Consider the following 24044-nt stretch of genomic DNA (forward strand, 5'->3'; position numbering starts at 1 on the left):
TAGCCCTGAATAGGCCCTAGGCTTGTGTTTCCATGATCTGGATTAATATCAACTTGTGAAAATTGTTATGTCCGATGCCACGCAGGAGCATCCAGGGGGAAGGAAGCGGCAGACTGAAGATTGCAGGTAACTTTGCTTTATTCCCAAGCTCCCAACATGGGACAACAACTCAGCTCTGAAACCCTGCTCTGTGTGACACGACGTGGGGAGACAGCAGCCGGACTACACTCGAAGGCAAGCTCATGGCACAACCCCAGCTGATAGAACCCACTACACACCTTCCCCCTCGAACCAAACAAACCCAACACAAAATGCGCACATTTTGATGGCATCCACTGTGGCCTACACCTCATTCTTTGAGAAATAACTTCTGTGACAGACTTACAAATTTCCCTTGATAACCTATTAAAGGATAAAGCTACCAGATGACCTGTTGCATCTACAACCAGAGGCATTGGTAGGGTGGGGGGCCGAGGGTGCTATAACCTCGGTCTTTTGGTTATAGCCCCGTATATAAGCTCAGGGGCTACAACCAAAAGGCTAGCTAGCCCCGAGTCCCAACAGTCCCGGCATTAGCGTAGCCCCGGATCTTTACTAGACCTAGCAACACCCCTCTCTAGAACCGATCCAGCCCAGAAGTCAATAAACTCACCCATGCGTGCTTCTTCCTCTCTCCTCTCAGGGTTACTCTGTGCTGAGGGGGAACCTAAAGAGCTTTACATGAGAGTTCCATAGAAAACTATTGACCAGAAAGTTTTCAGAATCAAAAGGAAGCAAACACAACATAATCCAGATAAAACTAGCGCAAACGATAAACACATCTCTTCTCTTTAGCATCCAAATTCTGGAGAATAGTCCCCTTCCTCTTGTGCTGTTCTTAATGAACAGACCCATCCAAGAAAGAAATTGGAATATTTATCCCACAATAAAATGAAAACTGGCCGTCAGAGGCGTTCCCTCCGAGGTAAAATGGCGCTTCCTGCATTTGCTGACCCGTACATTCGCATTATTTAAAGCCAGAACATCAAGAAAAGAAGCGACAAACACTCAAGACATAAAGCAACTACACACAAGTGCAGCTGGTGGGAAGGGAAAGCCAATGGAAGATGCTCAGTTTGAAGTGCTCAGGAGCAGGTGCAAATGCCACCCTTGATAATGAAGAGTATAGATCATGGAACTGAGGAAGGAAGGGTCACTTCCCTGATGGCATCCCCAGGTCTTTGTGACGATGACTTGGATGTCACTTCATTGGAGTGTCTCTCAGATATTGAGAGAGGTTGTGTATCATGTATGAGCGTGCGTTTTTTAAATGTAGTATGTATGTTTGTGTTATGTGTGCGTGTATGAAGAACTTTAAATAAGTGCATGAGTGACTGAGTGTGTCTGACTGGTTGAGGTGTCGATGATGTGCAGCATGCCCCTCCCTCTCCCCTGCAAAGTATTTGGCGAGGTAGGGAGCCTGCCTCACACCATGGAAATGGGGTTTGTATAGAAATACAGGCATTAAAAGGTACAACCAACACAGGGTCTTATAGTGGCAAATATAATACTAGCCTTAGAGGGCACGCCAAAAGAGATGTCCTTACATTGATGCATTTTGGATTGCTGAGCGCAGGCAATGCTGGATGTACAGGGCACAGCCATTAAAAGTGTTCTTGCTGTGGCAAATACCTTTCTGCACATTTCTGTACTCTGTTTCGACTGGACACACAGGGACCTATTTTGGTGAGAGACGAAACGTTAATGAAAGCCTTGCACCAGGTTTTTTATACCTTCCATTAATGGCACGCCCCATGTTTGTCCGTTTGTATGGAGGAGAGGAGGTGTGGAATGCAGCTTGCATTTTTGCCACCTCCCTTCCTCTCCATTTTCATGTATTTATGCGCCAGCATAAAGTCGGAGGACTCCATAGGGATTCATTGTAAATGCTTCCTGCCATGCGTGCATTTACAAGTACAATTAAACGCTGCCTGCCATGCGTGCATGGCAGGCAGTGCTTAATTCATTTGCACGCCAGAGCGCAAAAGTGCAGGGCAAAAGGCAGAGTACACAGGTGTACGCCACCCTTTGCTTTGTACATTTGCACTCTGCCGTGCAAATGACCACAATCTGGCAGCGCGGAGATGGCTCCCCGCTGTCAAATTCCGGGGAAATCGAAAATGAGTACCACAATGTCTTGATTGTTTTATGAATGCACCTGCTGCTACAGTACAAGATTGTGCCTGGGTAAAAATAAACTACTTTCCTCCATGCTTAAGAATCCCAGGGCTTAGTGTTCATTTTGAACCCTCTATTCCTTGTATCGTTTTCTTTAATGCTTTGCATACAGGCCTGATCGAGGCCACTATTAAAACTGCTCTTTTGAATACTACCCGAATGAAATCAAAATGCAAATCTCCCTCTTAGTTAAATCAATAGCTATTAGCTTTGAAGTGGAATCATAGGTGCCTCAAAGCCACATGGAGGAAAGGCAGCGATCTGGAGGATTTGCCTCAACTAAAGCTGCGCCTTACTACTTAATAATGGCAATATTTGGAGAAAAAAATAATGTCTCCATGAGAATATAAATGATGCCTTAAATAGCCCAAAACAACAGTTTGAAGTAATTGAGGATTTGTCTGGCCCTGCGTGTATTAAAGGAGATTTGATTCCTTAGTCGGAGGTTTTGGAAGGCTCAGAAACTCTTCCTTGATTATAAAGTTTAACGAATTCAATAAGACGTCGATTCTGATGCTTGTCGGGCATTATTGCCCTGTTTGGCCCTCGTTCCTTCACAGGATTATCCGCCTCTGTTTCTTTATCGAATACCTTTTCTGGCGATGCTCCAGTCTATTCTGGTTACACCCTGCCCTAGTTCTAATTTGACAGACGGACCTCTACCACTCGCCACAAGACATCATGCTGAAGCCCTTGCCCCCTGGGTGTCCCAATGTATACATCTGCCTTTGCAGTCTTGCCTTGTGCTAATGTAATTAATTTAAACAGACTGTTCTCCAGTCTGTTCTCCCGTGCCAAAAAATTCTGGTTTAGATTAAGTAAACTATAATAATTTCCACCATATTGCAGGACTTCTGGCTCTCAAAGGTTTTGGAGAGTGCGGAAGTTAGGCCTTTACAAGAACACCTGGGTAATGCTAATATTTAGGACCCCTTTCAATATGACTTTCCCTCTCAGCATGGGACAGAAACACACTCTTGAATTTCTGGAACAACATTCTTACTCAGTCTGATAGTTGCCAGGTTTCCCTCATTATTCTCTTCGATCTTTCTGCGGTTCTCAATACTGGGACCTGTAATCTACTGGTTGCGTGACTCGCGCAGCTACTTGGCGCTAACAGTGGTGCACTAGAATAGTCTCTTATGTATGGGGCTAATCCTGAGCAGAGGGTCCAGTTGGGTCCTCTTCAATCCTCTGCCTCTCTGGTGACTGGGGGCTCACCACTCCTTTGTAATGTGTATCTGATCCCTTGACTGGCATTGCCTGACTGTTTGGCCTTTCAGTAGCACTTGTTGGCACATGACACTCAGATCATGCTGTGAGAGGGTGGCCCATTACAGGATGTTCTGGGTTCAGCTTGGGTCTTGCTGGTGTATGGATGTGGACCAACATGTTCAAGTTTACAATAAAAAAAGACAGGTTATCCTGTTCGGACCGTGCCATGTATAGAATGCTCCTACTTCTAGTCCTTCTCCAGATATCCCTTTGGGTCATCAAGTAAATGTAATTGGTTATTTATAACGTGCATACCCAGAGGAAACGGGGATCGAACCTATGTTGCACCAAGTCGTCTTGCTTACAAGGCGAGTGCATTGCCTCTGAGCTATCCTCCTGAGAGCCTTTGGGTTGTAAAGTTAGAAACTTGTGCGTCATTTGGCAGGCTGATAGGCTAAACGCAGAGGCCACTCTCATTGTGTAATGTTATTTCTCCACTTTAAGCCAATTGAAGCAGACTGAGCCAGGCATTCTCAGTGAAACCCCGGGGCTCGTGGCAGGGGCTTTGAATAACTCTGCTTGGCTATGCCAAGGTGATCTATGCAAGTCTCCCCAACGTTCAGCGACCCTGCCTTCAGCTGGCTCAGAAATCTGCGGCGCTATTTTCAGATTGAATAATACACCAGATGTTATGCCTGTCCTCTGCAAGGTGTTGTGTTGGATGCGGCTTCACAGGCAAATTGTGTTTAAGGTGTGTTGCCTGGCACACTCATGTTTCCATAGCCCTATAATGGCTTCTCTGGCTAGTCAGATCGTTTCCCACAAGATCTTGCCATTTTCAATGCTTAATCTCCTGGTAGTTTCCCTACGTAAATGCAAAAATAGTGGTGTCAGGAGTTCCTCTGTTAAGGGCCCTCGGCTCTGGAATGCTCTGCTGTTTTTGTTTGCTTGCTCACTACCGGCTCTCCGTTCTCACCAAGAAGAGAGCCCTTATCCAAGCCTGCATCTCTGGGGCATCTAACAATTCGGCTGAACTCTTTAAAATCTGCAAGGAACTGGCCAACCCTGCTGCAGTCTCTACCTCGCCTGTCGCCTCCCAGGCCCTCTGCACGGCACTGGCCTCTCACTTCATTTCAAAAACTCAGGACATCCTGTCCTCTCTCTCCTCCTATCACCTCCCTCCCTCTATTCCCTGCTCTTCCTCTGGCCCTTCTGCAGCCACCCCTCCTCCCTCCTTATCTGCCTTTCCTCTTTTTTCTGCTGACAAGGTTTCCAGACAAGTCTGATCTATAAAAGTCTCGTCAAAACAGATTCACCGCTGTTCCTCCAAAACTATCAAGGACCACATCGACTCCCTGGCTCCTGCCCTGGCCGACTTCTGCAATCACTCCTTCACCTCTGGAGTCTTCCCATCCCCCTTAAGCACTCCCTTGTGCACCCCCTTCTTAAGAAACCCTCTTCGACCCCTCCTGCCCGGTTAACTATCGCCCAATCTCCATCACTCCCGTCCTGGGCAAGCTCCTGGAGAAACTGGCCATCTCCCAGCTTAATCTCCATGCTGAATCTGTTGGTAGTCTTCATGACCATCAGTCTGGCTTCAGAGCTGCCAGAAGCACGGAAACTGCTCTCCTGAACATCCGTGAAGACTTTCTCTCAAACCTTGACTCTAACACTCCGTGTGTTCTCATTTTGCTCGATCTCTCTTCTGCCTTTGATACTGTCAACCATGCCATCCTGCTCAACCGTCTCCGTGATAACCTGGGTATCACTGGTCAGGCCCTGGCATGGCTGACCTCTTTCCTCTCCAATCGACCCTCCCAGGTCCAACTGGGGTCCTTCCTCTCTGACATCTTTTTCTCTACCTGTGGTGTCCCCCAGGGATCTAACCTCTCTCCCTGGCTGTTCAACCAGTATCTGGCACTCCTTTCCCACCGCATCGCCGCTCTCTGCCCCAACTTTCAGTGCTATGCGGATGATACCCAGCTCATTTTCAGGTTACCCTCAGCCTCCTTCTCTCCTTTCCTATTCTCTGACTGTCTGTCTGCTATCCAGGAATGGTGTGCCACCAATGACCTCTGCCTTAATGCCAGCAAGACTGAGATTCTACTCATCGGCACACCCACTCCCACCTTCCCTGCAGCTCTCTGGCCGGCCTCTCTTGGCCCTCTTCCTGCTCCTACCTGCAAGACAAAAAACCTCGGGGTCATCTTCAACTCCACACTCTCCTTCTCTCCTCACATATCTGATGTCTCTAAGAAGTCACACTACCAGCTGCACCTCCTCAGAGGTATTCTTCCTTTCATCTCCTTCCCCCAGAAGCTGCGGGACTGTCTCTGTATCCCTACAACCCCCCTTCCCAGCACTTGTCTGCACTTACCTTGCACTTGCTACCAGCTGGCCCTTATTATTTATCTGTATTCTACTACCCCTGTACTGCACTTTCCCCTCTCCCTTTCCCCTTGCACTTTTCCCTTCCCTCTACCCATGCACTTGCGCGATCTGAATGACACCTGGCCTAGTAGGATCGTTGTCTGTCTTCCCTTTGTTCCCCCTCCCTGCCTTGTCGCACCTTGAAAGACTTCTGTATAGGCGCGATACAAATACCATATCATATCATATCACTAGTTTGTTTTGTTTCAGGAGGCAACTGAAAACTAAAGTTTTTAATAATAATAATAATACTTTAATGTGATATAGATTGAAAAAATTCAAACTTTACACATATTACTTTTACATAATCAAAATCAAAATACAAAATACATAATAAAACATTTAAAACAAGTTTTTAATGAAGTCTTGACCCCATGCTATTTTCCCATTGGTTCAGCCAGAGGAAATTTAGTTTGCTTGCCCATCGTTGTTTAATCGGCTTACTATCAAATAAATCAAATAGAATCTGGAACCTTTGGCTGCTCTACAAGCATTGGATGCAACGATGAACTCAGTTTTTAATCCGCTTTTAAAATCTGTGACTGTTTTTGACAATATGTTTGGAATAAATAGTAAACAACGAATGTGCTACCTCAGATCACATAGGCGAGCCAAGAAAAGCAGGCAGATGAGTTAACATGCGCCTGCTTAATACTGCCGTGAAGTAAAAGCTACATTTGGGCAACTGATGGCATAATGCTTGAAGTTACTGAAAAGGAGTGTGTCCCCAAATGTTACTTAAAGAATGGGTGTATATGTGTGAGTGCCTATTTGTGTGAATGTATGGATGTCTGTGTCTGCGAGTGTGTGTTTGTTTGTACAAAGTGTGTGTGTGTGTGTGTGTGTGTTGTGTGTGTGTGTGTGTGTCTTTTAGTGAGTGGGTGTGCTGTGTGTGTCGGATGTTTCCATGGTGCATGGCAGTGCATCCTCTCCCTCAATTTGTTTGATGGTGCCTCACACTATGGAAACGTGTCTTCAAGAGCAGTAGCACATACTAGCCTTACTGAGCACTGTGAGCATGAGTGTTCTTCAGTGGCAAATACTGGCATTACTGGATATACTCGACATACGTTTGCTTACTGTGGTCTACAGTGCTAGAGGTCTTACCTGATCAAAATACTGGCATTACTGGACATTGCAAGGACACGTGTGTATTTACAAGGTCAATGATGGCATAAATGAGCACAGCCAGGATTAAAATGACTTTGTTTAGTGGTAAAGTACTGGCACATATTGAGGTGAGGGCAGAGGCATCATGAAGTGTGTGTTTTGCAGTAACAATTGTGGCATATATTGGGGTCAAAGGATTCATGAAGTGTGTTTTACAGTAACAATGTTGCCATATTTAGCAGGTAAAGGCATCCCGAATATGCATTAGAAATTGCTGCAGCAAACATTTGTTACCCTACATAGTTGATTGTAAATTGTATGGATTTTGTAAATGTTTTCTTTTTATTAAAACATACTGTATAATGTATATTTCTAATCCATTCTTTTCAAATAATATTCTGCGGCTAATAGCCCTGAACCACACTAATTTGCTTGAGGCGCTCTCTCTCTACACTCTGTTGTTCATGCTTTAGTGGGAAATATTCATAACAACTTAGTGAAAAAATGTACTAAACACAACTGCACACTGACCATCCACGAACCTGCTTTAATTTAAAAATACTGAAGAACGCATAGTAAACTAACAAAAAACAATTGGAGAACATTACAAATTAATAGTACTTATCTTGGAAGAAAAAAGAAAAAAGGTTACCTTGCTGTTTACCTTTGAATGTATTGGATCTGCATTGCTGTCGCTGGTGTAGGGTGGGCTCCTGTTGCTCAGGGAATCGTGGGAGTCGCAGTCCTGTTTCTATACATGTGTAGGGAAAAGAAATGCTTAAGAGGAATTCTTCATATCATGACATCAAATTAATGATTTTAAATGAGAAGACACGATCACAGCAGTCTCCTATCCTGTCGGAGATGAAATTTCCATCTGCCTTGAATTATCCCCTAACTCTCAGTGCTCTGGTGTGTGTTGCAGCATCAAAATGCTTGGGCCATCCATTCCAAGTGAATAAAACAGAGTAAGTGCACATAAAACGAGTACTAAAATACTGTTCTCGATTACTATCAACTATGTTTAAGATACCAGTTCATTAGTGTGTTTAACGAAATAGTGATGTTCAGGCATTTTTTTTAGATACCAGAGGCCATTACATTTTACAGCTCCATGCATCTTAGTTAATGTGCCTCTTTAAAGGAAATGTTATCTGCAAATTAATGGCGCTCGCTAATTAATTTAATTTCAAGTGCGAGGTCAGGTTAATGCAATCAGAACTGAAGATGGGGAAGTGTGCGCGGGAGATGGGGATCAAGGAAGGTATTGTTGTAGAAAGGGGACTGTTTGTGGCAGCCATTGTTCTTGCTCTAGCTAATGATACACGTTAGTTCCACTCCAAGACGCCTAAGTCAGAATCATTAACTCCTCTCAGACAAACATGCTTTGTTCATCAAGTCTTTGGGAATTAAAGGACTGTGGAGCAAACTAAGCAATTGCTTTAGTTTCAAGTCATTTGAATGCTCCAAAAAGCAAAGAGGCCCACTCCTTTTCAAAATGGAAACTTTACTAAGCAGTTGGGATTTACAAATATTTTGATACGGTGACAGTAAATGATGTGCGCTGTATCACACAATAATACAATTGCTACTCCGATACCACACTCCCTCTAATATTGCCCCAAACACCTGTGCATCCTTCAGGGGTGTTGCTAGGTCTGGAAAAGATCTGGGGCTAGGCTAATGTCGGGACAGTCTGGACTTGGGGCTAGCCAGCCTTTTGGGTGAAGCCCCTGAGCTTCTATCTGAGGCTTTAACCAAAAGAACCGGGGCAATAGGCCCCTCCCCCAATTCCTCCCCTAGTGACGCCTCTGGCATCCTTTCCTGCATGTTAATATCTGGTGTCATTTACAAACATCACATGTATGTTAGATTCTGCCATGTAAAAACAAATACAGTGCTGTTGTTATTCCTCAAACTCAACTTCACCAACACAGAATTCTTTCTCCTATCCAATGACAACAAACACATCCACATTCAGACCGGCCTTGCCATGAACATACAGTCTGCACCCGGCAGCTGACACCATGCACCGACCCCTAGGATTTCACATTGACAGCCATGTCTTCTTCATACCCATATCGCAATGAACATCCATACGGCTTGGTGCCAAGTCTGTCTTTTGCAGAAAAGTAAGCCCTTCCTTCCAAACAAAAATTTCAGATTCATAGCACAGTTCCTCGCCCTTTCTCACCTGGACGGCGGAAACACCCTACTCACTGGTGTACCCACACCTGCCCTAGCACCGATTATTAGTGTTCTCTATGCCTCGGCCCAGATAATCAAAGGCCTCTGCAAATTGCTGCCCCATTGGGCCCATACTCATCGAACTACATGGGCTGCCCCGACAAGCCTTCAAGGCGCTTTGCATCAATTAAAACGTCCTCTCCTTGCTTGCTCCATCCTAAACATCTAACAATGTCAGGTATACAGTCTTTTCACCTACAGATTTTTCACTGAGAGCTGTTTCACCGAAAAATGTTCATTGAAAGATTTTTTCATCGAAAAAATCTTTCACTGAATTGTATTTAATTTAAAATATAAGTATGTATGTTTGGGTGGAGTAAAGGGTTACATTTTGAAAACAGGGATTCGGGTGAGGGACCCCCCAATTAAAAAAAATAAAAAATATTTGGGAATGTTGGGTTGTTTTTAATGGTGCAAAAACAGGGGTTTGAGGGAGCAACGCCCAATTAAAGAAAAAAGAAAAAAAACGCTATACAGGTTTTTGACGAATAGTGTTATTAATCTACATTAGGTGAAAAAAATGGTTGTGAAAAAAATTCGATGAAAAAATCTGTAGGTGAAAAAAATTCAGTGAAAAGACATGTAACCACAATGTCACTATCTCTGGTGGCCAGTGCTTCACAGGAACCCAGTAACTGGTCAGAGTAGAGCTGCCAACATGAAAAATAGAAAAAAGGGTATTTTTCATCTTCGCCCCCTGTCTTGGGAACCTCCTACTTAGAATTGTGCCCATCCATCTGTTATGCAGAAATGAGCTGAAGATGGCCCTCTTCAAGGAACACACCTCATACACGTCGCCAATCCTACTTTCTGGCCAACCCCACCTCACCCCCAATGACTGCTTCTGTTGCTTTACTGTAATATTGCACTGACCTACTGTAACATGTGCCCCCTTAGCTGTCTTCCTACTAACCCATTGGGCCTCATTCCGAGTATGGCGGTAAGGGATAGCGGCCACCGCTAACGAGAGCGGTGGCGGTAATCTCTTACCGCCATACTCCGAGTTCCCTTTGCGCCATGGAGGTTTTAACACCTGCTTTTAGCAGGTGTTAAAATCCATGGCGCTAAGGGACCTTGATGTTAATTACGCCACCGTAATTTACGGTGGCGTAATTAACGCCTTCCCCACTCCCATTATGCCCTATGGGGCAAGAATGGGAATGGGGAAGGGTAAATGGGGATTGGGGAATTACCGCCCCACCAACCTTGGAATGGGGCAGTAATTCCGCCATCCACCAAGGCGCTGCCGGTCCGGGTACGGCGTCAACCAAGGCGTTAATAGCGCCATTGGTTAGCGCCGTACTCGGAATGAGGCCCATTGTTGTGCGGAGCTCCGCTGCTCCCTGAAGCTAAATCTGTGTTGAAAACATACCCTGCATAAAACGTGAGTCCCATTCTTCAATTGTCTTTTGATGAAAAACATTATTCCTGCGTTCAGTGCCATGTGAATGCTGATCAGGTCCCTGGCGCTAAACATGCACTGCTAATGACCCAACCAACCTTCCCTCCTCGAGTGGGTGGGGGGGGACTTATGATTGTGCCTCTATGAGATCACTCAACATACACCTTCCTCACAGCTGCAATTTTCCATTCTAGTCAGTCTGCATATGCAATAAAAAAAAAAAAATCTTTGGGCTTGATTCTCAAACATTTTTCACACCAGTGATGGGATATGCCAGTGAAAGCCCTTCATCTGCACGAAGAAAGGTTATGTCCAATGAATAAGTGCACATCTTCATCTGGCTTTTCCCCATCCTCGGCACAATTTCACAAAACAGGGGGGACAAGGGTGTTTCTGTGCATTTCAAAGTTCAACTCAAATTCCCACATGGGATATGCATTCCAAAGTGCAGATAAAATGCATTCCCCTGCGTTTTTCGGATACTTTTCATGCTTAGGGCCCGATTCATGGAATATGTCCCTGGTTCAAAGTGAATTTGCACTGCTGAAAAGTGACTTTGCACTGCCGACACAAATCCTGATTCATGGAACCGTGCAAAGTGTATTTTTGCAGTGCAAAGTCCGGGCAGAGTCAGCGCATAGTCATGTATGCAGTTCAAAATGACTTTGTCCGGACTTTGCACAGCAAAAATGCACGCTGCAAGGTTTCATGAATCAGGGTTTGGATCGGCAGTGCAAAGTCACTTTTCAGCAGTGCAAATTCACTTTGAACCGGGGAAATATTCCATGAATCAGGCCCCAAGTTTTAAGTGAATGAACTGTGGTGTGAAATGCTGCTGTCGACCTTAGGTAGGAATGCTCGTTTCTTCTGTTGACATTTCACAAGGTTAGGCATTTTAAGGGCCAGTATCTGTGAAATGCAATACCAGCATCCGCCACATGCCCCAAGGCCAACTATGTGCAATGGAGATGGCCAGTGACCCACGCAAATGTACAGGTCACCTTCATCAACAAGATACCTTGCACTGTTTCACAAATCTGGCTATTTTTGGATGCACGCTTTTTCGAGGATAGTGCCCATTGAGCACATCTGTGACATTTGGAGTATATTTTGATTTTTGTGAGATTTCTGTTAACCTGCTTCTTTCAATACATTGCAGTAATTTTCATGTTGAAAATGCCAACACTATAGAAATATATAAACAAAAACTTTCCAAAACTGTGAATGTGCATACATTCTAAAGTAGGTATAATATGCATTAGCAGTTATTTAATCATTTATCTGTTGGTCAAGTAGAAAACTGTTGGGATACCAACCCTCCATCCAACCCCATCAAGTCACCTTAACTGTGTCCTTGTTAGAGCTTAATACAAGTAGATTTCTTGGACTTTTAAACGAGTTAAAGTGACAAGTATTCATTTTAGTAAATTTAAATTTGATTATGTTTTTTCCCCAATGAATACTTTTTGAAGATTTTGCATTGTAGTTGTGTCTCTCATCCCATGTATTTTTACAAATTAGTGCATGTTTTATTTCTTAATTTTGTGAAATGATAAACACTTTTGGAGATTTCCACTTATATATAAGCAAGGCAGGAGGACGCCCTTGAACACATGCAGAACCCTCCTCACCAGTCCCAGTTAATTCGAAATTGCTCAAACATTATGCTCCCTAGTGATGCACAGATGGGTCCACCCTACAAAGAAGCATGACACCTACAATCTCCAGCCTAATTGTTTATAGTTCTAATTGGGTTTTGAAATAGTTCCCATTAAGACACAGATGAGAGAAACCCTTGCTTGCCTCATCAGTACTTAACTGGATGTGATTCCCCAATTCGGGAGGTAATCCTACAACCATACTATTGCCCCTCTCTCTTAGTAATAGGATCCATGTAAGCATAACTATTCAGCCCACACCTGCCAGATGCAAGGTTGACTACCCATGTTGAACATAACAATATGAACCGGTAATACTAGATAGCTCATCAAAAAATCAGGAGGCACAGATGATTTCATTGAAGTACATTCCCAAGACCTATCAGGAGACACAGAAACATCACTCACAGGAAACATCTCACCAGTACCCTCCTAGCTTTCTGGTAATGAATTAAGCAAGGAAGACATGAGACAGGATTTCACTCGTATATAGATCAATGCAGTTGAAGCCTTGTCCACCCAATGACCAGCCTTCTTTCAAAGACCTAACAGTCGAGGAATTATTGGAAAAAAATATCACAATCACAATCCTTATAGCCACGATACATCCTTCCACCAGTAATGGATAATGTCAGCATACTCATTACTTGTAATATGATCATAGTTATGATCACTCCTACATCTCTCCCCTGACTCTGTTCCGCCTTGCTGACTGGTGGCCTGGCTCACCTCCAGAGCCTCACAGTTCCCAGGCTCCCCCACCAGTCTTTGCACTTGCATCTGGGTCTCTGAACTATGTTCAGCACTACTTAACTTGCAGCATACGCTCCGGGAGAGGGGTTACCTATGAGCACTTAACCCTGGGCCCAACTGGACGGGGCGCACTTGCATGACCTGAATTTACTAGGCCTTGTGAGTTCTGTCCTGTCCCCCCCTTTGTCTCCCCTCCTTTATCTGGTTCGCTTGATACAGTTCATGCACTTGCACTAGGAGAAATGCCGTCAGGCCTAGCACGCTAGTTACTTTTTTATTAGAATATTCAGAAACTTCAAGGCCTAAAAATGACTACTGTATTTCCTTGTTCCCTTACCGCCTTGAAGTGATTCGAAGCACTTCATTTGTGTATAAGTGCTGTACAAATAAACAATTACAATTATAATCACAATTACAATGTTATGGGGGACCTAATCTTGTGGCTGGATGTAGATGAGGATTGCACAGGTCACTGGAACATTACTAAAATTAGTGTCTTGGGATTTATTCTAACAATCTTAAACACGCTCACAGTGAGGCCCACATCATTGATGTCATCTTCTGATCGAGCATTTTCCCCTTTCACTAATCACTGTCACACACCACTTCGGGACAGAGCTCTATCTGGAGCCTAGCACATTCAAAAGTGCCCTTTACTGTGCTAGTAACTCAGTGTTTTGAAACATTCAGTCAAGCCGCCATAAAAAACCCAAATCTTATATCAGACACACATGATTTAACAAAGACCATGATTTTATGAACATAAATGAGATGAGTCCAAAGAAAGAACAGTGCCAATCAAGCTTTCCAGAAGATGAACTAGCCTCTAAAGTTCCCTGCCAGGGCTTCAATGGGCCATCCAATGGAGGAAAATAGGGTATTTCCCCAACTATAGTGCAGTAGCTTCCAATAAAACTAAGGCTGCCCTTAAAACCACGAGAGAGATGACACACCCTGAATAGCTTAAGACCTTCAAAGAAACAGCCAATCAAAATGTGTACTTGTCTTTGAAAACAAGGTAAAAAAAACATCATATCAATAATTCTGTCATTCCTCTGTGCCACATATCAATTTCACCCTCTTTAATCCAATAACTCACATTGTATCATCAAATCTGTCTAACATATGATCGCTGCATTGCTGTTTTTTCGCCCCCTTGCTGCCATGATTGAAGACCAAGTCTGCATACTAGCACCTCTCATAACAAATCGATGTTCCCAAAGACAATACATCAAGCATTGTTCCACTCACTTAAAGACACCTAGTGTATACCCCAGTGGTCTTTTTAGTTAAGTTCAATATTGAAACTGTTCATCATGGCCAAGTTAATGGAGAAAGTGGTAAATTGCCAGCTACAGAGCCACAGCCTCTATGTCAAACAATCTGGCTTAAAAACTTGCAGAAGTATTACTATTACACTTCTAGACATAAGAGAGAACTCTCTAAAACCCTTTGACTCCCTCTAACTTGCAGCGCTTCTCATCCTAGACACAGTGTCCTCATATAAAATGGCTGATTATGGAATTTTCACAGAAAGACTAAAATAATGAAACTCACTATGAGTAGAGGGATCATTTCTAAGGGCCTGGTCAGCAACTGTTAAAGTGGGTCCCTTCCTGTCTTCACTGTATACCCTCGCTTATGGATTCCCTACACGGTCCTCACTTGCCAAAGCTTCTTCTATCCCTAAGTGTGTCCCCTGGCATCCATCAAAGAGAACTGCTTTTGCAACAAAAGGTTGGACCACAGTCGACGGCCAGCTATGAAGTTCATAAGGACAGAAGTGTAGACAGGCTAGGGCCTAAGCGGGCAAGGCCCACCTAAAATCTGTAAATGCCCACTCAGCATCACTGTGTGGGCATTCACAGATGTTAATATCACTGAGGTGGGCCCAACTACATTAGCTTCAGACCCTATTTCGTAGACAATCCTGGCTACACTTCTGGATAGCATGGGAAAGTGATGTGATGAAATGGACGTTTTGGTAGCTTCTCATCTATAGATCCTGTGGGAGAGAGGGCAGAGGAGGGTATTGGCAGGAGATGGACATTTGGGTAACCTATCATCTCGTGATCCTGTGGGAGAGAGGGCAGGTGAAGGTATTGGGAGGAGATGGACATTTTGGTAGCCTATCATCTTGAGATTCTGTGATAGAGATGGTATGGGAAGGTATTGTGAGGAGATGAACATTTTTGCTGCCTATCATCTCGAGATCCTGTGGGAGAGAAGTTGTGGTAAGGTAGTGGGAGGAGATGGACATTTTGGTAGCCTATTAACTCGAACTCCTGTAGGAGAGAGGGCATGGGAAGGTAATTGGAGGAGATGGACATTTTAGTAGCCTATCATCTTGAGATCCTATGGGAGAGAGGACAGAGGAAGGAATTCAGAGCAGATGGACATTTTGGTATCCTGTGGGAGAGATGGTATGGGTAGTTATTGTGTGGAGATGACAATTTGTTTGCCTATCATCTCGAGATCCTGTGGGAGATAAGTTGAGGGAAGGTAGTGGGATGAGATGGACATTTTGGAAACCTATTAACTCGAGCTCCTGTAGGAGAGAGGGCATCACAAGGTAATTCGAGGAGATGGACGTTTTGGTAACCTATCATCTTGAGATCCTATGGGAGAGAGGGCAGAGGAAGTTATTGGGGAGAGATGGACATTTTGGTAGCCTATTGTCTCAAGATCCTGTGGGAGAGAGGGCAGTGGAAGATATTGGGAGGAGATGGACATTTCGGTAGCCTGTCAACTCGATATACTGTAGGCGAGTGGGCATAGGGAGCTATTGGGAGGAGAGGGACATTTTGGTAGCCTATTATCTCGAGATCCTGTGGGAGATAGGGCAGAGGAAGGTATTGGGAGGAAATGGACATTTTGGTAGCCTATTAACTTTAACTCGAGATGTTTCGGGAGAGAATGAATTTGAAGGTAATGGTAGGAGATGGACATTTTGGCAGACTATTAACTGGAGATCTTTTAGGAGACAGGGCAGGGGACAATATTGGGGAGAAAGATAGGCAAAATATAAAACCTGAAGGATTGATGATGAGTGTTGATGGAGCAATGAGTTTCCTGGGTGCTGGTATTTATCTAGGTAAGATAGCCCTTCATGGCATGCCTTAAAAGGTGCAAACAAAAGCTCAAACGTGGTCATTTTTTCCAAAACTCTAAAATGTGTGTGTAATAATCCAGGACACTTTCAGTATTGTTTGCTGTGGTGATCCTATGCAAAAATATCACAGGTGACATTCTTGGATTAGTAATTGTGCCGAGGAGAGGAATATACAATATTAGGTACAGTAATCACAGTCAGAGATTAATTTTTCTCTCTGTGTGAGCTGCCTTCCTTGTGCATCTTCACTGTTAGATACATAATCACTGAGAACCAACATGATTGAACCCACACCTCTAGTTGCACTGCTTTCTGCGCCAGGTGACAGAAATGCTGGCAAGTGGCACACCTTGAGACCCGGGATTCGTGTTGCAACATTTTACAAAAAGAAAACATAATATTTTAGACAACATCCTGTGCCTGAAATCGTACATATGTGCATTGTAATGTAATACTGTGCAGTGCCATGACTTTTACTGTCTCAACACCTGGGCCGCTGTCCTGTAGTCCAACTCAACTGAACATTGCACACCCCTGTGTTCCATGTACAACATATTATGTTATAGAGAGCTCGGCTACAAGACATATAATCTCTCTAACATTCTCTCCTGCTTCTTGAATCATGTAGTTTTTAAAATGCATCTGCTGTAGGTTAGGGATCACATTCTTCAATCTTCTTTTAAAACTCTGTAATCATAGTGGACTATGAAGTTGTTAGTTACTTAATTTCAAATTGAATGCCTCAATTACTCCCTACACTGTGGATTCCTGATACCAGACGCATGCTCAATCAAACAACAAATGCAGTAATTTTACTGGTGGCAGCATTTCCTAGGGAACCAAAAACATCTTATACAATTTTAATAGTTGTCCATTCAGCAGTATTTTATTATTTGGATCAACACTTTTTACTCGGCTCACTGATTTAGTTTCCTTGGTCTGCTCTACTTGAGAGAAACATTTATTAAAATGGTGTATCACTTAAATTGGCCGCCTTCACTGACACATGCCACATTTGGGGCCCAATGTATCTCTGATAAACACTGGGCGTAGACGTGGGGGACTCTTCATCATTTCACCATGAGATGGATCTTTGTCATTAAACGGAGGTTGACGCACCTGCACCATTATGCCTGGGCAATGGTCACAAACACACTGCACCTGGGAGGAGAGCATAATGCAAGATGTATTTTCTAGCACATTGTCATTCAGATCACTTTGTCCTTGTTCACTGCAACCTCAGTAGATGTGGGATTAAGCACATACTTGGTGTACCTGTGATAGATTGGGATCAAAATTCAAAACTGGCAAGCCTTCTGCCGACCCTTTCTGTCCAGCAAACTACTGCCATATTCCCATTACACCCTTCCTGTTCAAACTCTTGGAGAAGCTGGCCAACTCCCAGCTTATCCACCACACTGAATCTGTCGGTTGTCTCCATGACCACCAGTCTGGATTCAGAGCCGCCAGAGGCACAGAAACTGCTCTCCTGAACACCTGTGAAGACCTGCTCTCTAATCTCAATTCCAGCACTCCTTCCATTTTCATCCTTCTTGACCTTTCCTTTGTCTTTGATAAGGTCATTCATGTCACCCTAATAAATCAGCTCTCTGATACTCTTGGCATCACAGACCTGGCTCTGGACTGGTTGACCTCCTTCCTCTCAGACCGATCCTCCCAGGTTCAACTGAGCCCTTTCTCTCTGCCATCTCACTCTCCACCTGCGGAGTCCCTCAGCGCTCTATCCTCTTGCCTTGGCTTTTTAATAACTTTAAAAATAAAAAAATATATTTTGTAATAGTATTACACAGTTAGAATGAACAACTTTTAATACATGCCAATTCATCACAGTTAAACACATCATTCATCAAAACATACTTATTCTAAAATTGATAAAATCTGTGAAAAATGTATAATACAGCCTTCGTTAGTCCCTGAGATAAAGAAGTGACCAGAGATCATCAGCAGCAGTACACTCGTTCACTCCCGCTGCTACAATGGCTTGATGTCGTCACAAAGGTGAGGAACTGACTCCATTTCAAGTTTGCTACAACAGCGACATAAACTTTCATTCCTCTGAACTTTGTACCATCCCCCAATAATCTCATGTGTCTTCACAGCATTGAATATAAATTGCATGTAGTCCCAAACAAAAGATTTTCTATTTCCAATAAAGTGCTTTATATATGCCGGGACCACCTGCCGTTCTAATATATATAAAAAGAAGCATTGTCCAGTGGATTTGGAAGCAAGGGTGATGTACAACTGTTCAGTGGCAAGGGATTTTAATAAATATTTCATTAACATGTGTCAATATCCCAACTAAGTAGCCTTCCACTTTATATGAACGCGAGGTAATGCCACCAACTGTTTGTGCCATTCTTACCCTAAGGCAATCAAGTTTAATGGAGCCCATCCCGCCTATGGTGGATCATATAAATGAATGAGAAGAATCTCCTCTTCTCTGCATGTTGATGGATCATTCTACCTGACAGAATATTGGGGGAATGACAGTGTATTTCAATCAGCACAAAGGGGTTCTTTATGCACAATACCAAGCCTCCCTTTTGCCTCCCAACCTTTCCCTTGACCGCCAGTTTATTAATGGTACTCCACCCATCCAATTCCATTCCATGGGTTCAATGAGCCAGGCCTCCTGTAAGGCAACAACGCTAAAATTGTCAACATGATAAATAATAATAATAATAATAATAATAATAAATAATAATAATAATTAGGCTTTTATATAGCGCTACAAACCCTCAGGTATCCGAGCGCTGCTTATTATTACCCACGGTGTGTGGTGCTCATTTATCGACCTCGGAAGGATGAAAGGCTGAGTTTGGCCCCGCCGGGATTCGAACCTGCGTTAGCAGGCTCTGCACGGGTGTCAAAGCGAGCGCTCTACTCGCTGTGCCACTTGACCGGCTCATGATCAAAAGGACCGCCTTGCTCATACTGATGCTGGTGACCTTTGGTGTTCCAACACATCATCAAGAAAGGAAAGCTAGGCAGACTGCTGCATATTCTGTCTTACCATCTGAGCGAGCCATTCCCAATGATTTACTGCGTCATTGAGGAAGTGTCCGCTACCCAACAAGCTTTGTGGTGCTAAATGATCATTCATAAATCTAGCGCCAAATGAAATAACTGCCTTCCCGGGGTCACAGATGAAATAAGGAGGATTTTCCCTTTGGGCAGTGGCTATGTCATGTGGTTGTCTGAAACGAACCGTATTGCCCAAATTTGCAATCCCTCTACTTTTCACAACCATATACTCATAACCAACTCGAAAGAATAATTGAAAGTGGTCTGCAATATAATCAATCATGGCATCTGTGAAGAAATATGATAATGATGTAACAAACTCTTCCTCGTCACATTGTTGAACTATTTGAATGCCACTGCTCCTGACAATACATAATGGAATAATCGATTGAAAAAAATCCACTACTTGTGAGTAGTTCAAATAGTCCCCCGCACATTTCGGAAGGGACTTCTAACTAGTAATGCCTTCCCCAGTGTGTCAGTGCCTTTATGAGAAGAGTGCTCGTTTCGGCATTCCGTGGATAGTCGTGTTCGGGCTGCGGCAGTCACAGCAGTTTTTCATACCTCTGCAGAGGCAGACATCAGAGTTGGGGGGCATGCAGTGGACAAACATGCTTCCGTTTGAACTTCTACTGTCACACCGTTTTTCAGTTCCGCTGCAGAAGCAGACATCGGAATTGTAGGGGCCGCAGAGGAGGTAAACAGTTGCCTAGGATTGTACACTGGGACAGCATCACGCGTAGGTTTAGAGCTTCTAGTCCTCTCCCGGAGTGTATTGGGCTGTTCTTCTCTGCAATTGTTAAGTCAGCAGTTTCCAACTCGTTCCTTTGATAGGTTCTTCTTTGTGGAGCACACAAAGAGATCACTTCATTGTGTTGCAGAGGTTTGCTCTCGGTCTCTACTACAAAAGAGGTTTGCACTGCACATTTATTTTGAAGTGCAGTCCTAGGCAAGTCCTGCTCACCCAGGCAGACTGAGTTGTCTTTCCATGCTGCGTGAGCAGCATTGGAGGATGTATTGTCAGTAGGGCAAGTATCCTGACATGGAGACGGATGAACAGCTAAACACTGACCGGCAATGGATGGACATTGAGTGTCTGAGGCTCTTTGTTAGATCTTTAAATATCTGAGTACATTTTTGCCTGATTTATGACTTTTTGCTTTTTTCTTGTGAACCATTCAATGGACTCATCAGCATTAATAGGATCCAAGGGTGTGGGGGGAGGATGACAAAACCACAGCTGCCTTGCTCGAGTTGATAAGACAGACCTCTGGTGCTGATTGATTTCGATGTCATTGACTCAATATCTGCCCAAATTCGATCTAGTCAGTTGTAGTGATGCATGTTTCCTGTGAACATTTTCCTGTTTTTTTAACCGAGTCAAAATAACGTGAGATTTGGTGAGCAGCTGCATTAGTAGATTTTCTAGAACCCCGAACGTAGTCGCTGAATTGCTGCTTGAAATGCTGATATAATGCATTGTAATGGATTTAAGGAACACGGCACACTTCAGCCAGGGACTCTTTCCACTGACAATGAATGTGGTGCACACTAAAATTGTTTGATTATCTTTATTGATTCTCAGGCTCTACTTTGAGAAGGCACCCAACCGGTCTCACACCCACCTTGACAAATACTCCATGTCGCAATGGACCATGAACAAGGTAGGTTTGTAAACAATTAAATATTTATTCATTTTTAGAATTCAATGAAAAATCAGAGCAAAACAAAATTAGGGCAACAGCCACCACTGTGTGGCAGTATACATGCAAAAATCCAACAAAAGTTGCTTCAACTTCTAACATAAGATGCCAACACCTTTAATGGAAATGGAAACAAAATCACTGTTCTTCAAAATCACAGATGGTACCTAGGTTAGGCACTCTACCTGCAAAACTTTTCAAACACCTGCTGACTAAATTTTCTGTGGATGGAAATCAGTGGCAAGGCGTCAGAAATAAGAGGGAAAAATCAGATTTAAGATTCAGTCCACCAGCCCAAAATGGGAGGCCAGAAACAAAAATGAATGAAAACCCTGAAAATTAGCAAAATGGCATAAACCGATTTTACTGGTCACTCATAGATCAGTTTACACTTGTGTTAGGATAGCTAGGACAGAGATTCGTGTGACTGCACTAAAGAGACAAGAAAGCTTACAGGTTACTGAGCAGGGCAGCAAAGCATCATGAGCACAGGTGAGAAAATCGATTTTGGGAGAAAAACAGTGCACAGGAAAAAACACTCGGCAGAATTGCAATTTCTTTTTTTACACAGGCTTTAAAATGACAAACAGCTAAGAAAATGGGATTAGTAGTCAAAATCGGAAATCTTTGGGATGTGAAACAAAGGCACAGAACAGATAGGATACTGAGGGGAAGGGATGACTATTTATAGGATGAGAGTGTAGGTTTTTCTATGGGAAAATGCAAGTCGGATTTTAAAGAAAAACAAAGTACACAGGTACACTTGGTTTTGTTAGCACAAAGACTAGTTCTACTGAGACTATATTTTAAGGACTATAATTATCTAAAGAAAGGCACTTGACATAAGGTGGTTGAGTTTGAATTGCAACCAGCTCTCCCTGAATCTCTTTATAGGGGAATTCATTGATTATTTCAAATGATACTAGGGATTTATACAGATGACTGAAATTATTACAAAATAAATATGCTAACAGATATAGACTTAACACAGATTCTTCTAGGGAAAGGGTGAAGAGAGGATATTGGCAATTTGTGATATGTGTGGGAATTTAATGGGATTTGAATAGGATGCTAGGTAAAAGAGCGGGATATGCAGTTTTAGGGTACTGGGTGATGTGATACTTACAAGGTACAGTTGAGTATGGTAATCTGGACAGCCAGCAAGGTCTATAGACAGCGGGCCAAGAGATCCGGTTACTGGGACAGCTGGGCTCTCCTGCATGGGAACAGCTGGGCAAGGTCTGGTCACCGTGGACAGAGGAATGGGTCAACTGGGCAAGTTTGGCTACTGGATTTTCCTAAAGGGGATCAGCTGCCTTTCCTCCTTTCTCCCTGGATTATTGGGTATGCCTGGGTCTGGATAAGTGGTTCTGCCTGGATCTGGATTGTCCTGCCTGGGTGGGATCAGCTGCTTCTGGATCTGGTTTTTGAGTTTTTGAATTCTTTGTTGAATATCCCTTGTGTACCCCTGTCTCCTGCTTATATAGACAGAGTTACATCTGGGCAGAAATACTCTAGAATTGCCCCTCTGCCAGGATAGGCCAAGCTACTGGTTTCCCCTCCTCCTTCCGGGCTGATTGGTTCAGGGGAGCTGACATCCTCTTATGTGTGTAATTATATGACTTCCATTGTCTCCCAAGTCTATTTTTTACAAAAATGAGTTATGGAACAGAACTTCAAATTTACACTAGTCACATCATAAAAAGCAGATATGCAGATCCCATATTTCACAAGGAATTGGCCAGTCCGAATGCCAATTCTGTGTGATGTTGCATCACCCTTTGGCACTATTTCGCCATTTTAAGGATAGACATAATATTTAAAAAATCTGAAAATGGATACACATATGCACAGTACCATTCCACATATTTTCATCAAGTTTGATGTATGTGCCATTTATACTTCACCCAGAAATGCACATGGTCCCATTGTGCTTATCCAAAAATCCCACAAAATACTAGCGTAATACTGTATTCTTGCTTATTTAGGGTGCTGGGCAAAATGTCTTGATGTGCAACAGTTTTTAAAATCAATGGGCTAGATTTGTCACTTGCGTGGGCAGTCCTTCCATTCCCCCAACCAAATTGTCTCCCTTGGGTCAGCCTAAGCACAGGGATTCCATGACTCCCCTTTGAAGCCATCCATTGGGTGCTGAGAAAGAATGTAGAGGAAATCACACCTCTGGGTCACAACACAGGGCTTCACCCCCTTCCTTTGTTCTTTGGAGCAGTTCTGCCTGGCAGTCTGGCAGAACCAGGAAGTATCACGCTGTTAATCCTTGCAGCATGAGTTCACTGGTAAGTGTGAAATTAGCCTTTCTGCCAAACTGGTTTGACAGGAATTCCTGGGCCTCAGCCAGGCTGATTGAAATCTTTTTTTGGGTGGAAAGACCATAATATACATAGCTTTGTAGCCCATTCACCCACACATACAATTGTGTTTCTGTGTGAGCCACAGTATTATTTCAAATTTAGTTTTCAAAGGGCATTTTTCTGATTTGCAAAAGCAGATTTACACGTGTTCATTTTCTTTCATGTTAATTTCACAAAATGCGGTTTCTGCCACACACAGTTTCCTTTGACTTTACTTTCTGAAAGACCTTTAAAGATATGGTCAGTTTCTGTACACAGAGATATGCTGCAAAGAGTTTCTTGGTAATTGACACGAGGCAAGAGAGAGAGCCATGCTATAGCTTTCCTTTGCAGTTATTTGTGTGGCTGGTTCATTTCAAATGTAAATTCTAGCCATGCAGACTGAAACAGACTTCTTTGCTCTTCATAGACTTTATTAATGAAAGCAATGCCGTTCTGAGAGAAATTGCCTTATTTATGGCAATCAAATGAAATACACATGCAGGCCTGTGTTTAATAGAGCAAAACTTTGTGATGTTTAAAATGAAAGGAGGCACACATGTGGTGCCGTCTTGAATGCAGGTCATTTTCTTGTGCAGCTTTGAGTCTTTAAATGACAGAACAGCAGTGTAGAGCCATTCTGAATTTAGGTTATTTTCTCTGGATTCACGTGAAGGAAAACAAAATGCAGCCATTCTTGGGGCACTGTGTTCAAATCTCATCACAGATGTGCTAAGCAAACAAAAGCACAGATGTTTTTGGGTGAATAATGAAATGCGGTTTTGTGATCAAGGGAAT

At 43.3% G+C, this 24044-nt stretch overlaps 1 long non-coding RNA gene across 1 annotated transcript in view; it reads left to right on the top strand.

Moving 5' to 3' along the window:
• LOC138467145 (uncharacterized) overlaps positions 1 to 20858 on the top strand; it is a 217806-nt gene extending 196948 nt beyond the window's left edge. Inside the window, exon 4 of the long non-coding RNA XR_011268072.1 lies at positions 20778 to 20858. This is a non-coding gene — a long non-coding RNA (uncharacterized lncRNA). The remainder of the gene's footprint in view (positions 1 to 20777) is intronic.
• The last annotated feature ends 3186 nt before the right edge of the window (positions 20859 to 24044 follow it).

The sequence above is a fragment of the Ambystoma mexicanum genome, chromosome 4q (genome assembly GCF_040938575.1).
Source record: "Ambystoma mexicanum isolate Mex_15411 chromosome 4q, UKY_AmexF1_1, whole genome shotgun sequence".
In the NCBI taxonomy this organism is placed as follows: Eukaryota; Metazoa; Chordata; class Amphibia; order Caudata; family Ambystomatidae; genus Ambystoma; species Ambystoma mexicanum.